The sequence below is a fragment of the Hoplias malabaricus genome, unplaced genomic scaffold (genome assembly GCF_029633855.1).
Source record: "Hoplias malabaricus isolate fHopMal1 unplaced genomic scaffold, fHopMal1.hap1 scaffold_469, whole genome shotgun sequence".
Classification (NCBI taxonomy): Eukaryota; Metazoa; Chordata; class Actinopteri; order Characiformes; family Erythrinidae; genus Hoplias; species Hoplias malabaricus.
In genome coordinates, this window is record NW_027101082.1 from 1 (window position 1) to 13,618 (window position 13,618).

At 59.0% G+C, this 13,618-nt stretch overlaps 1 non-coding gene and 1 pseudogene across 1 annotated transcript; both read right to left on the reverse strand.

The window, feature by feature from the left end:
* Positions 1 to 7,607: 7,607 nt before the first annotated feature.
* Positions 7,608 to 11,999, reverse strand: LOC136684528 (28S ribosomal RNA; annotated as a pseudogene).
* A 272-nt stretch (positions 12,000 to 12,271) lies between these two features.
* Positions 12,272 to 12,425, reverse strand: LOC136684527 (5.8S ribosomal RNA). The gene has a single exon (XR_010799703.1). It is a non-coding gene; the product is annotated as a 5.8S ribosomal RNA (ribosomal RNA).
* Between the last annotated feature and the right edge of the window lie 1,193 nt (positions 12,426 to 13,618).

Sequence of the window (13,618 nt, forward strand, 5' to 3'; positions counted from 1 at the left end):
ACCAGCCACTTCTCCGGGCATATATAGAATGAACCATCGGGGGCTAAGGGCAGATAGTCAAGTCAGTTATACCGATCGAACTCTCTTGAGTTTCGGCTTAAAGCTCTGGCATTTGCCGTTGGGACTTAGAGTTTTTTTTTTAATAAAGAGGGGAGGCCGGGCTTACCTCCACCTTAAGCCCAGAGGGTGTCCCAGTCCTCGGGCTTGTGTATTCGCATCAACGGGGTCCATGGAAGTCATTTTAGACATCCAGAGGGGAGGCAACCCAAACCATCCCCTTAGCCCAGAGGTGTGCCACTCCTCGGGCTTGTGTATTCGCATCAACGGGGTCCATGGAAGTCATTTTTAGACCTCCAGAGGGGAGGCAACCCAAACCATCCCCTTAGCCCAGAGGTGTGCCACTCCTCGGGCTTGTGTATTCGCATCAACGGGGTCCATGGAAGTCATTTTTAGACCTCCAGAGGGGAGGCAACCCAAACCATCCCCTTAGCCCAGAGGTGTGCCAGTCCTCGGGCTTCGGTATTCGCATCACCGGGGTCTACGGAGGTCTCAACTTAGGTTTTGAACACCTCCAGAGGGGGGGCCGGATTAACCACCACCCTAGCCCAGAGGTGTGCCAGTCCTCGGGCTTCGGTATTCGCATCACCGGGGTCTACGGAGGTCTCAACTTAGGTTTTGAAAACCTCCAGAGGGGGGGCCGGATTAACCACCACCCTAGCCCAGAGGGGTGCCAGTCCTCGGGCTTCGGTATTCGCATCACCGGGGTCTATGGAGGTCTCGACTTAGGTTTTGAAAACCTCCAGAGGGTGGGGGCATATCTTATCCCCACCCTAGCCCAGAGGTGTGCCAGTCCTCGGGCTTCGGTATTCGCATCAACGGGGTCTACGGATGTCTCGACTTAGGTTTTGAACACATCCAGGGAAGCAGAGCGGACATTCCCATTATTTCAAGCCCATCGGGAAGCCACTCTTTTGGGCATAGCGTTTCGCATCGCTGTTACCCAAACTTACGTCTGATTTAATGCCTCCCTAATATCCCGACGGCACCAGGCTGAGAAACCATATGCCCACAGGATTTGAGGCATTGGAACCTCGTTCGCATAGCCGACAACGATGAACCTCCCTCGGACTCGCTACGAGGCTTGAGGAGGGTCCTGATTTTCTTAAAATCTCAGGTGAGGGACTTAGAAAATTTTCACTTTAAAACCACAGACCTCCAGAGGAGAGACCGGGCTTATCACAACCTTAGCCCAGAGGGCGCCACTCCTCGGGCATGTCACTTCGCATCACCGGGGTCCATGGATGTCTCGACTTAGGTTTTGAACACATCCAGAAGGGGGGGCCGGATTAACCACCACCCTTAGCCCAGAGGGGTGCCAGTCCTCGGGCTTTAAATTCGCTTCGCCGGGGTCTATGGAAGTCATTTTTAGACCTCCAGAGGGGAGGCAACCCAAACCATCCCCTTAGCCCAGAGGTGTGCCACTCCTCGGGCTTGTGTATTCGCATCACCGGGGTCCATGGAAGTCATTTTAGACATCCAGAGGGGAGGCCACCCTAACCATCCCCTTAGCCCAGAGGGGTGCCAGTCCTCGGGCTTTAAATTCGCTTCGCCGGGGTCTATGGAAGTCATTTTTAGACCTCCAGAGGGGAGGCAACCCAAACCATCCCCTTAGCCCAGAGGTGTGCCAGTCCTCGGGCTTTAAATACGCATCACCGGGGTCCATGGAAGTCATTTTAGACCTCCAGAGGGGAGGCAACCCAAACCATCCCCTTAGCCCAGAGGTGTGCCAGTCCTCGGGCTTGTGTATTCGCATCAACGGGGTCCATGGAAGTCATTTTTGACCTCCAGAGGGGAGGCAACCCAAACCATCCCCTTAGCCCAGAGGTGTGCCAGTCCTCGGGCTTGTGTATTCGCATCAACGGGGTCCATGGAAGTCATTTTTGACCTCCAGAGGGGAGGCAACCCAAACCATCCCCTTAGCCCAGAGGTGTGCCAGTCCTCGGGCTTGTGTATTCGCATCAACGGGGTCCATGGAAGTCATTTTTGACCTCCAGAGGGGAGGCAACCCAAACCATCCCCTTAGCCCAGAGGTGTGCCAGTCCTCGGGCTTGTGTATTCGCATCAACGGGGTCCATGGAAGTCATTTTAGACCTCCAGAGGGGAGGCAACCCAAACCATCCCCTTAGCCCAGAGGTGTGCCACTCCTCGGGCTTGTGTATTCGCATCACCGGGGTCCATGGAAGTCATTTTAGACCTCCAGAGAGTGGGGCCGGTCTTACCACCACTCTTAGCCCAGAGGGCGTCACTCCTCGGGCATGAAATTCGGATAACCGGGGTCCATGGATGTCTCAACTTAGGTTTTGAACACATCCAGAGGGGAGGCCACCCAAACCATCCCCTTAGCCCGGAGGTGTGCACCTCCTCGGGCTTGAAATTCGAATCACCGGGGTCCATGGAAGTCATTTTAGACATCCAGAGAGTGGGGCCGGTCTTACCACCACTCTTAGCCCAGAGGGCACCACTCCTCGGGCATGAAATTCGCATCACCGGGGTCCATGGAAGTCAGTTTAGACCTCCAGAGAGTGGGGCCGGTCTTACCACCACCCTTAAGCCCAGAGGGCGTCACTCCTCGGGCATGGAATTCGCATCAACGGGGTCTACGGATGTCTCGACTTAGGTTTTGAACACATCCAGGGAAGCAGAGCGGACATTCCCATTATTTCAAGCCCATCGGGAAGCCACTCCTTTGGGCATAGCGTTTCGCATCGCTGTTACCCAAACTTACGTCTGATTTAATGCCTCCCTAATATCCCGACGGCACCAGGCTGAGAAACCATATGCCCACAGGATTAGAGGCGTCTGAACCCCTTTCGCATAGCCGACAACGATGAACCTCCCTCGGACTCGCTACGAGGCTTGAGGAGGGTCCTGATTCTCTTAAAATCTCAGGTGAGGGACTTAGAAAATATTCACTTTAAAACCACAGACCTCCAGAGGAGAGACCGGGCTTATCACAACCTTAGCCCAGAAGGCACCACTCTTCGGGCATGTCACTTCGCATCACCGGGGTCCATGGAAGTCTCGACTTAGGTTTTGAACGCATCCAGAGGGTGGGGGCCGGACTTACCACCACCCTTAGCCCAGAGGGCGTCACTCCTCGGGCATAAAATTCGGATAACCGGGGTCCATGGAAGTCTCGACTTAGGTTTTGGAAACCTCCAGAGGGGGGGCTGCACTTACCACCACCCTAAGCCCAGAGGGCGTCACTCCTCGGGCATGAAATACGCTATACCGGGGTCCATGGAAGTCCTTTTAGACCTCCAGAGAGGGGGGGCCGGGCTTACCACCACCCTTAGCCCAGAGGGCGTCACTCCTCGGGCATGAAATTCGGATAACCGGGGTCCATGGAAGTCTCGACTTAGGTTTTGGAGACCTCCAGAGGGGGGGCCGGGCATACCACCACCCTTAGCCCAGAGGGCGTCACTCCTCGGGCATGAAATACGCTATACCGGGGTCCATGGAAGTCAGTTTTGACCTCCAGAGAGGGGGGGCCTGGCTTACCACCACCCTAGCCGAGAGGGCGTCACTCCTCGGGCATGAAATTCGCTTCACCGGGGTCCATGGAAGTCATTTTAGACCTCCAGAGAGGGGGGGCTGCACTTACCACCACCCTAGCCGAGAGGGCGTCACTCCTCGGGCATGAAATTCGGATCACCGGGGTCCATGGAAGTCAGTTTAGACCTCCAGAGAGTGGGGCCGGTCTTACCACCACCCTAAGCCCAGAGGGCGTCACTCCTCGGGCATGAAATTCGGATAACCGGGGTCCATGGAAGTCTCGACTTAGGTTTTGGAGACCTCCAGAGGGGGGGCCGGGCATACCACCACCCTTAGCCCAGAGGGCGTCACTCCTCGGGCATGAAATACGCTTAACCGGGGTCCATGGAAGTCAATCTAGACCTCCAGAGAGGGGGGGCCGGGCTTACCACCACCCTTAGCCCAGAGGGCATCACTCCTCGGGCATGAAATTCGGATAACCGGGGTCCATGGAAGTCTCGACTTAGGTTTTGGAGACCTCCAGAGGGGGGGCCGGGCATACCACCACCCTTAGCCCAGAGGTGAGTCACTCCTCGGGCATCAAATTCGCATCACCGGGGTCCATGGAAGTCAGTTTAGACCTCCAGAGGGGGGGCTGAGCATACCACCACCCTTAGCCCAGAGGTGTGCTCCTCATCGGGCATGAAATACGCTTCACCGGGGTCCATGGAAGTCATTCGAGACCTCCAGAGGGGGGGCCGGGCATACCACCACCCTTAGCCCAGAGGTGAGTCACTCCTCGGGCATCAAATTCGCATCACCGGGGTCCATGGAAGTCAGTTTAGACCTCCAGAGGGGGGGCTGAGCATACCACCACCCTTAGCCCAGAGGTGTGCTCCTCATCGGGCATGAAATACGCTTCACCGGGGTCCATGGAAGTCATTCGAGACCTCCAGAGGGGGGGCCGGGCATACCACCACCCTTAGCCCAGAGGTGAGTCACTCCTCGGGCATCAAATTCGCATCACCGGGGTCCATGGAAGTCAGTTTAGACCTCCAGAGGGGGGGCTGAGCATACCACCACCCTTAGCCCAGAGGTGTGCTCCTCATCGGGCATGAAATACGCTTCACCGGGGTCCATGGAAGTCATTCGAGACCTCCAGAGGGGGGGCCGGGCATACCACCACCCTTAGCCCAGAGGTGAGTCACTCCTCGGGCATCAAATTCGCATCACCGGGGTCCATGGAAGTCATTTAGACCTCCAGAGAGGGGGGCCGAACCTACCAGCAACCTTAGCCCAGAGGGCGTCACTCCTCGGGCTTCAAACTCCCATCATCGGGGTTCCATGGAAGTCTCGACTTAGGTTTTGAACCGTTCCGGGGTCACCTCCAGTGAGATAACGCGGAAATCTCACTATATTCATGCCCACAGGCGAACCAGAGCCTTGGGCTTGTCATAGTTACATACGGTGTACCCAAACTTTCGTCTTTTCTAAAGGAACCCTAATGTCCTGACGGCACCGCACTGGAAACCCCCATGCCCTCTGAATTTTTACCACTCCGAGGTGCTCCGTTTTGGGCTTGCTACCTAGGGCGAAGAGGGTCAGAAATTTTTCTAAGTCCTACTTTAAAACGTCCCACTGGGAGACCACTAGGGTTAGCACTTTGCCAAAAAATCACGGCTGAATGCAATTTTCACGCCTCGCACCCTTTGTTCGTTTAGATTTAACAAAAAAATCAACCGAACCCCCTTTTTAACAACGCTTTGCCGAATTTAGCTCACTTTTCCCGGCCTGGAATATCTCACGCTTGCCCCCCACGGTACTTACCTCCGGGGAAGACACCCCCGTCGCTGCCAACACCCATGCCCGGCCCAGGCTCACCCGACTCGGCCTCGCTAGCTCCATCGCCCGCTCCAAACCTCCGGGGCTGGACCTCCAGGAACCCAGCGCACCTCTCGAACCTATCCGGCCCACACTTAAGCACTCCTCCTCGGACTAAACCATTCAGCCCGCGCCGCTGGAACGAGCGCCCACTGGAAGACCTGAGCCTCAAACCCGCGCGCTTTACGGTTCTCTATCTCCCCGGGCTCGGAGCACTTTTCTCGGCCATGGGACCTCCAGGGGGGGCCCCTCTTAGCTCCGTCATCATTTCTCTAAGTCTCACCCCGCCCACTGGAAGACCTGAGCCCCAAACCCGCGCGCTTTACGGTTCTCTATCTCCCCGGGCTCGGAGCACTTTTCTCGGCCATGGGACCTCCAGGGGGGGCCCCTCTTAGCTCCGTCATCATTTCTCTAAGTCTCACTCCGCCCACTGGAAGACCTGAGCCCCAAACCCGCGCGCTTTACGGTTCTCTATCTCCCCGGGCTCGGAGCACTTTTCTCGGCCATGGGACCTCCAGGGGGGGCCCCTCTTAGCTCCGTCATCATTTCTCTAAGTCTCACTCCGCCCACTGGAAGACCCGAGCCCCAAACCCGCGCGCTTTACGGTTCTCTATCTCCCCGGGCTCGGGGCACTTTTCTCGGCCACGGGACCTCCAGGGGAGGCCCCTCTTGGCTCCGTCAATATTCCTTTAAGTCTCATTCCGCCCACTGGAAGACCCGAGCCCCAAACCCGCGCGCTTTACGGTTCTCTATCACCCCGGGCTCGGAGCACTTTTCTCGGCCATGGGACCTCCAGGGGGGGCCCTTCATGGCTCCGTCAATATTCCTTTAAGTCTCACTCCGCCCACTGGAAGACCCGAGCCCCAAACCCGCGCGCTTTACGGTTCTCTATCTCCCCGGGCTCGGAGCACTTTTCTCGGCCATGGGACCTCCAGGGGGGGCCCCTCTTAGCTCCGTCATCATTTCTCTAAGTCTCACTCCGCCCACTGGAAGACCTGAGCCCCAAACCCGCGCGCTTTACGGTTCTCTATCTCCCCGGGCTCGGAGCACTTTTCTCGGCCATGGGACCTCCAGGGGGGGCCCCTCTTAGCTCCGTCATCATTTCTCTAAGTCTCACTCCGCCCACTGGAAGACCCGAGCCCCAAACCCGCGCGCTTTACGGTTCTCTATCTCCCCGGGCTCGGAGCACTTTTCTCGGCCATGGGACCTCCAGGGGGGGCCCTTCATGGCTCCGTCAATATTCCTTTAAGTCTCACTCCGCCCACTGGAAGACCCGAGCCCCAAACCCGCGCGCTTTACGGTTCTCTATCACCCCGGGCTCGGAGCACTTTTCTCGGCCATGGGACCTCCAGGGGGGGCCCTTCATGGCTCCGTCAATATTCCTTTAAGTCTCACTCCGCCCACTGGAAGACCCGAGCCCCAAACCCGCGCGCTTTACGGTTCTCTATCACCCCGGGCTCGGGGCACTTTTCTCGGCCATGGGACCTCCAGGGGAGGCCCCTCTTGGCTCCGTCAATATTCCTTTAAGTCTCATTCCGCCCACTGCCATACCCGAGGTCTTTAACCGCGGCGTTCACGGTTCTCTATCACCCCGGGCTCGGAGCACTTTTCTCGGCCATGGGACCTCCAGGGGGGGCCCCTCATGGCTCCGTCAACATTCCTCTAAGTCTCATTCCGCCCACTGCCATACCCGGGCTCGGAGCATGTACTTCGGCCATGGGACCACAAGAGGGCGCCCTTCTTAAGAAATTGCTGACATCCAGGACCATTCAAGGGAGCGACCTGCCTCCCTATGCCCGCCACCGGCTTCCTCTAACCGGTGTACGGACTCTCGGGGCCCGCGCCCCCAGAGAACCAGAGTTTCGGAAATTGCACTAAGTCCAGACATCCAGGACCATTCAAGGGAGCGACCTGCCTCCCTATGCCCGCCACCGGCTCCCTCTAACCGGTGTACGGACTCTCGGGGCCCGCGCCCCCAGAGAACCAGAGTTTCGGAAATTGCACTAAGTCCGATTTTCGCCCACTACGAGACCTAAAACCGTCATCCAGGATTTCACAGGGGAGTACCCACCTCCCCTATGCCCGCCACCGGCTCCCTCTAACCGGTGTACGGAGTCTCCGGGGCCCGCGCCCCAGAGAACCAGACCTGGACCGCTCCGGAGGGCCGGGGGTTTGCTTTCGCCTTCCCCCCGACAAATGTTTGAGTGGACGGGATGACTTTCAATGGATCGCGGTATATGCACCCGCTCTGCCACTTACGACACCCGCACTCCGAATCAGGTCGTTTACGAGTCATTTCACACCCGGATCAAGAGACATTTGCTTTGACGAGGGAGGTGGACCGAGGCGTTCATTAGCCCCGGTCCGGTTCCAGTGTCATGCGGCTCTCGTCACCGGCGGTGGGGAGGAAAGCACCTCCCACCCCGGCTATCCAAGACCAAGCTCACCGATGCTGGGCGCGGATGTATCGCTCCTTCTAGGCGGGATTCCGACTTAGAGGCGTTCAGTCGTAAGCCCTCGGATGATAGCCTTGCACCAGTGGCTGCACAGCCAAGCGCGAGTACCATGTATCCGAACCTGCGGTTCCTCTCGTACTGGGCTGGATTACTATCGGAGCAACGGTCAACATCAGTAGGGTAAAGCTAACCTGTCTCACGACGGTCTAAACCCAGCTCACGTTCCCTGTTAGTGGGTGAACAATCCAACGCTTTGCGAATTCTGCTTCGCAATGATAGGAAGAGCCGACATCGAAGAATCAAACGGCGACGTCGCTATGAACGCTTGGCCGCCACAAGCCAGTTATCCCTGTGGTAACTTTTCTGACACCTCCCGCTTAAAACCCAAAAAGCAGACGGAAGGATCGTTAGGCCCCGCTTTCACGGTCCGTATTCATACTGAAAATCAGGATCAAGCCGGCTTTTGCCCTTATGCTCTACGGGAGGTTTCTGTCCTTCCCTGAGCCCGCCTTAGGACACCTGCGTTACGCTTTGACAGGTGTACCGCCCCAGTCAAACTCCCCACCTGTCACTGTCCCCGGAGGGACTCGCCCCGGGCACGGAGGCCCGCAACATGAGTGTAACCGGACTCACTGCCAAGCGACCCACCCAGGGCTTAGCACCTTGGAACAAGGAACCCCCAGCAAGGAAAGGGTTCCCACCGACACCTTCACCGGGTTAGAGAGGTAACGGTAAGAGTAGTGGTATTTCACGGACAGCCCGCCTCGGGTGCTGGCCTTCGGCGGGCTTCCCACTTATTCTACACCTCCTATGCAGCCTCTCAATGACAGACTAGAGTCAAGCTCAACAGGGTCTTCTTTCCCCGCTGATTCTGCCAAGCCCGTTCCCTTGGCTGTGGTTTCGCTAGATAGTAGGTAGGGACAGTGGGAATCTCGTTAATCCATTCATGCAGGTCACTAATTAGATGACGAGGCATTTCGTTACCTTAAGAGGGTCATAGTTACCCCCGCCGTTTACCCGTGCTTGGGTGAATTTCTTCACTTTGACATTCAGAGCACTGGGCAGGAATCACATTGTGTCAAAACCGTCCGAGAGCCTTCACAATGCTGTGTTTTTATTAAACAGTCGGATTCCCCTGGTCCGCAGCAGTTCTAATTCGGCTGTTGGGTGCCGGTCGAGAGAACCACCTCGGAGCTGCCACCCCTCCGAGGCGAGACTCACACCCGATAGATCCACGAGGCCTCGGCTCGTCACGCCCGTCTCCAGTCACACTGCTCCGGTCCGGTCCTCCCAAGCCCCTACGGCCGGCGACGCATCCGCACACAACTCCAGAGTCTTCCCCCCCCCACGTCCGAACGGGAGTACGGAAGGCCGCGCTCGCGAGCGTGGCCGGGACCCGCCGATGGGCCTCGGAGCCCGGCCGACTTCGGGAAGGAAGGGCCGAAGGACGAGACGCACCGGAGGTTCGTCCCCTAAGGACGCACCCCCGCCGGAGTCCCATCCACGACCGCCTCCCCCCGGCACCGACCGAGTCCCCTAAGCACCACCGGGAGGGAACACCGGCTGCCTCGCGCGGCTGCGACCCACGCACTTTAACCGACAGACGCAGGAGTCAACCCGGGCGCCGTGCGCTTTTGCCCCGCATGACCCTCAGGGCAAGGGCGAACCAGAACCAGAACAGCCCTCGGCCTACGCTTCAGCTAAAGGGCCCGACCGAGCCCAGCCATTAGAGCCAATCCTTATCCCGAAGTTACGGATCTATTTTGCCGACTTCCCTTACCTACATTGTTCCAACACGCCAGAGGCTGTTCACCTTGGAGACCTGATGCGGATATGGGTACGGCCTGGGGGGAAATTCACTATACCTCCCCCGGATTTTCAAGGGCCGATGGGGAACGTCCCGGCTGCCTCACGGATGCATGCGGCGCCTTTCAGAGCGTTGAGCCCCTTTCTCGGGACAATCCCATTCCAGGGCGCTCCAGCTCTTTAGCAAGGAGAGTGAATCCTCCCCGGGGTTCCCACCGACGTCTCCGGGTTCGTTTGCGTTACCGCTATGAGAGCGCCTTCTCGGCACTCAATCTCCCCAATCCCAGGTTCGGGGATATTGGCCCGATCCCCTTTCGGTCAGCGGGGGGCAGACGAGACCATCGCCCCAGCGTTTCCGAACGGCGTTCGCCTATCCCTTAGGACCGACTAACCCACGGCCAAGCGCTGTCGGCGTGGAACCCTTCTCCACTTCGGCCTTCAAAGATCCCATCTGAATATTTGCTACTACCACCAAGATCTGCACCCGCGGCGGCTCGACCCAGGCTCACGCCAGAGGCTTCAGCGCCACCGCGGCGGCCCTCCTACTCGTCGCGGCATACGGTCCGTGTTTCAAATCAGGGATTGTGACACCTGCGACGGCCGGGTATGGGCCCGACGCTCCAGCGCCATCCATTTTCAGGGCCAGTTGATTCGGCAGGTGAGTTGTTACACACTCCTTAGCGGATTCCGACTTTCATGGCCACCGCCCCGCTGTCTATATCAACCGACACCTTTCCTGGGGTCTGATGAGCGTCGCGTCGGGCGCCTTAACCCGCGCGTTCGGTTCATCCCGCAGCACCAGTTCTGCTTACCAAAAGTGGCCCACTTGGCACCATCATTCGATGCCCGGCTCCAAGCCTGCGAGCCGGGCCTCTTACCCATTTAAAGTTTGAGGGTAGGACGAGGCCATTTCGGCCCCGCAGCCTATGATCATTGCTTTACCGGATAAAACTGAGTCTGGTGCCAGCTATCCTGAGGGAAACTTCGGAGGGAACCAGCTACTAGATGGTTCGTTAAGTCTTTCGCCCCTATACCCAGGTCGGACGACCGAATTGAACGTCAGGACCGCTACGGGCCTCCACGCAGGGTTTCCCCTGGCTTCGCCCTGCCCAGGCATAGATCACCATCTTTCGGGTACCACCGCGTATGCTCTTGCTCCACTCTCCACTCGGTGGAGAGCAGGCCGGTGGTGCGCTGTCAACCCAAACATTGACGGGGTGCATCAGATCCCACCTCAGCCGACGCGCGCCGGCCTTCACCTTCGTTGCGCCTCCGGGGTTCAAGCCCCTTTGACTCGCATACGCGTTAGACTCCTTGGTCCGTGTTTCAAGACGGGTCGGTCGGGGTCCGAACTTAGCCGCTGACCTTAGGCGTTTTGGCTGTGGGCCTGGATCACCCCCCGTATTGCCGTAGCGGGCCTAGCCCGGGGCTGAGGACAGCCCAACCGGCCCGCTTTCGTCCGAACGATCAGGGGGGGGCCCCATCCCCATCCCGAAGGAGGGGAAAACGCGGAAAGGACATTACTCCGCGGCCCCGGCGTTATCGGCGAAGTCGGAGCGAGGGGCTGTAGCGGAACGCCCGTGTCCGGGGGCCACGTGGGGCTCCCTTCTCCGGACGGACCTACCTTCACCCTCGGGCCCTTCCAAGCCTAACCGGAGCCGGTCGCGACTCACCCACCACGCGGGGGGAAGTACACCTGACGGGCCGAGCCTTCGTACGCCCGAGAGGCCCGAAGTCGAGAGGCGAAGCTCAGGGCCGAGCAGGGAGTGGGGTCGCCCCCACTCTCGCCCGGATGAACTCGCCTCCGAGCCACGGAACCACACGAGCGCGGGCCGTCCGCCCGGCTGAATCCCCCGGGGGGGTCTTCTCGGTCCCCCGACCGTTTACCTCTCAACGGTTTCACGCTCTCTTGAACTCTCTCTTCAAAGTACTGCTTTCAACTTTCCCTCACGGTACTTTGTTCGCTATCGGTCTCGTGCCGGTATTTAGCCTTAGATGGAGTTTACCACCCACTTTGAGCTGCATTCACAAGCAACTCGACTCCGGGAAGCCCGATCTACCCGGCGGGATGCGGGACAATACCGGGCCTTCACCATCTGCGGAAGACACTTCCTTGCAAAACTTGGTCCCGCGTCCGCACCGAGACCAAACGGACTTCCGTACGCTACATTTCCCGGCCCACCCCGGTCAGGGGAAAGTGGGATTCAGCGCTGGGCTCTTCCCTCTTCGCTCGCCGCTACTAGGGGAATCCTTGTTAGTTTCTTTTCCTCCGCTTACTGATATGCTTAAGTTCAGCGGGTTGTCTCGTCTGATCTGAGGTCGCACTACGAGACTGTTTTGCGGGGCGCGGGGGGCGCGAACCCCCCGGCCGCTCGCCGTGTTACGGTACCCACTCTCCGACGGCGGCGGAGAGCCCAGCGGGGAGAGACTATGACGGATTGGACCCGGACCTAATGGCTCTCCCTACGTCCGGAGCTCTCGCCACACGTCGGGTTTAAGGCCCGAGTCTGGGTTTAGGGAGACGAAGGGCCGTCCGAGGTGGAGGCCCTGCGAACTCCCAGCCGCGGTCTAGGAAGACCGATCGATGGGTAAACCGACCCTCAGACAGGCGTGGCCGCGGGATGGACCCCCGCGGCCGCCATGTGCGTTCGAAATATCGATGATCTGTGTTCTGCAATTCACATTATTTAACGCAGGTTACCGCGTTCTTCATCGATGCACGAGCCAAGTGATCCACCGCTAAGAGTTGTATGAGGTTTGTGCCCGGCCCGTTACAGGCCGGGCGAAGGAAGCCATTCGAACACGAGACAACGTTTGACAATATTTCAAGCCGGGTGCCTTCCCCCCCGTGGAGGGGGGAAGGTCATTGAACCTGGGCGTCACCACCGGACCGAGGAGTTACGGCCCGGGGGACGATCGCCCGAGTAGGTGCCCGAGACTTACGTGGTTTAGGAGACCGGGTCTAGGCCCCACCGTTCCCGGCGAGGCCCAGGGTTTGGTTCGCTGCGTTACGGGTCCCGGTCTAAGGCATTCAGGCGTGCGCTCAAAGCCAAGCTCTCCACCCCGGAGGGTATGAGCGAGGCCCGGTGGTACGCTCCCAAGTCCCCCGCTTAGGGGAAGGCGCTGGGTAGATCCCACCTAGTCAGGACCGGCGGGCACCGGCCGTCTCCTTCGGGTGTTTAAACGCATCCGGGGTTCGTGAGGCCCCTTCAACTCGCGCACCGGCCTTAGACTATTATACGGTCCGTCTCTGCGAAGCCAACATCGGGGTATTTGCATGCGCTCTTAAGCTCCGCTCCAACCCCGTGAGGGGAAAGAGTTTCGCCCGGCGGTACGCTCCCGTCCACCACCACCCCCTGTGCCGGGGGGATGGGTTCAGGGAGATCCCACCGAGGCCGGCGAGCACCGGCCAACGCCCTGGGGGTGAGTAAGCCCCTTTGACTCGCGCACGCACAATCAAGCCTTCAACGATCAATGGTTGGTTTAACGACCCGGCGGGCGGCTCCGGCGCCACTCTCCCCCCCGCGAACGAGGGGGGCGGACCGGGGTACCTATGCACCTAAGGCGGTCCTCGCATAACCCCGAGTTCCGAAGCCGGCTCGCTACGTCCACCCACCCGGAGGGGGAGAGACTCACGTCGGCCGACGACGAAAGGTACGAGGCTTCTGCGGTCCATACCTTGAAGGTACCCGCCGGGGGAGGTTTGGCCTCTCGAGTCCGACTCGACAACCGGCCGTGGCCAGGTCACCGTTAATGATCCTTCCGCAGGTTCCCCTACGGAAACCTTGTTACGACTTTTACTCCCTCTAGATGCCCAGGTTCGATCGACTTCCCACCTCAACGAGGCAACCCCCCGGTAAAGGGGCACCTCGGAGATGGTCCGAGGACCTCACCAGGCCATCCAATCGGTAGTAGCGACGGGCGGTGTGTACAAAGGGCAG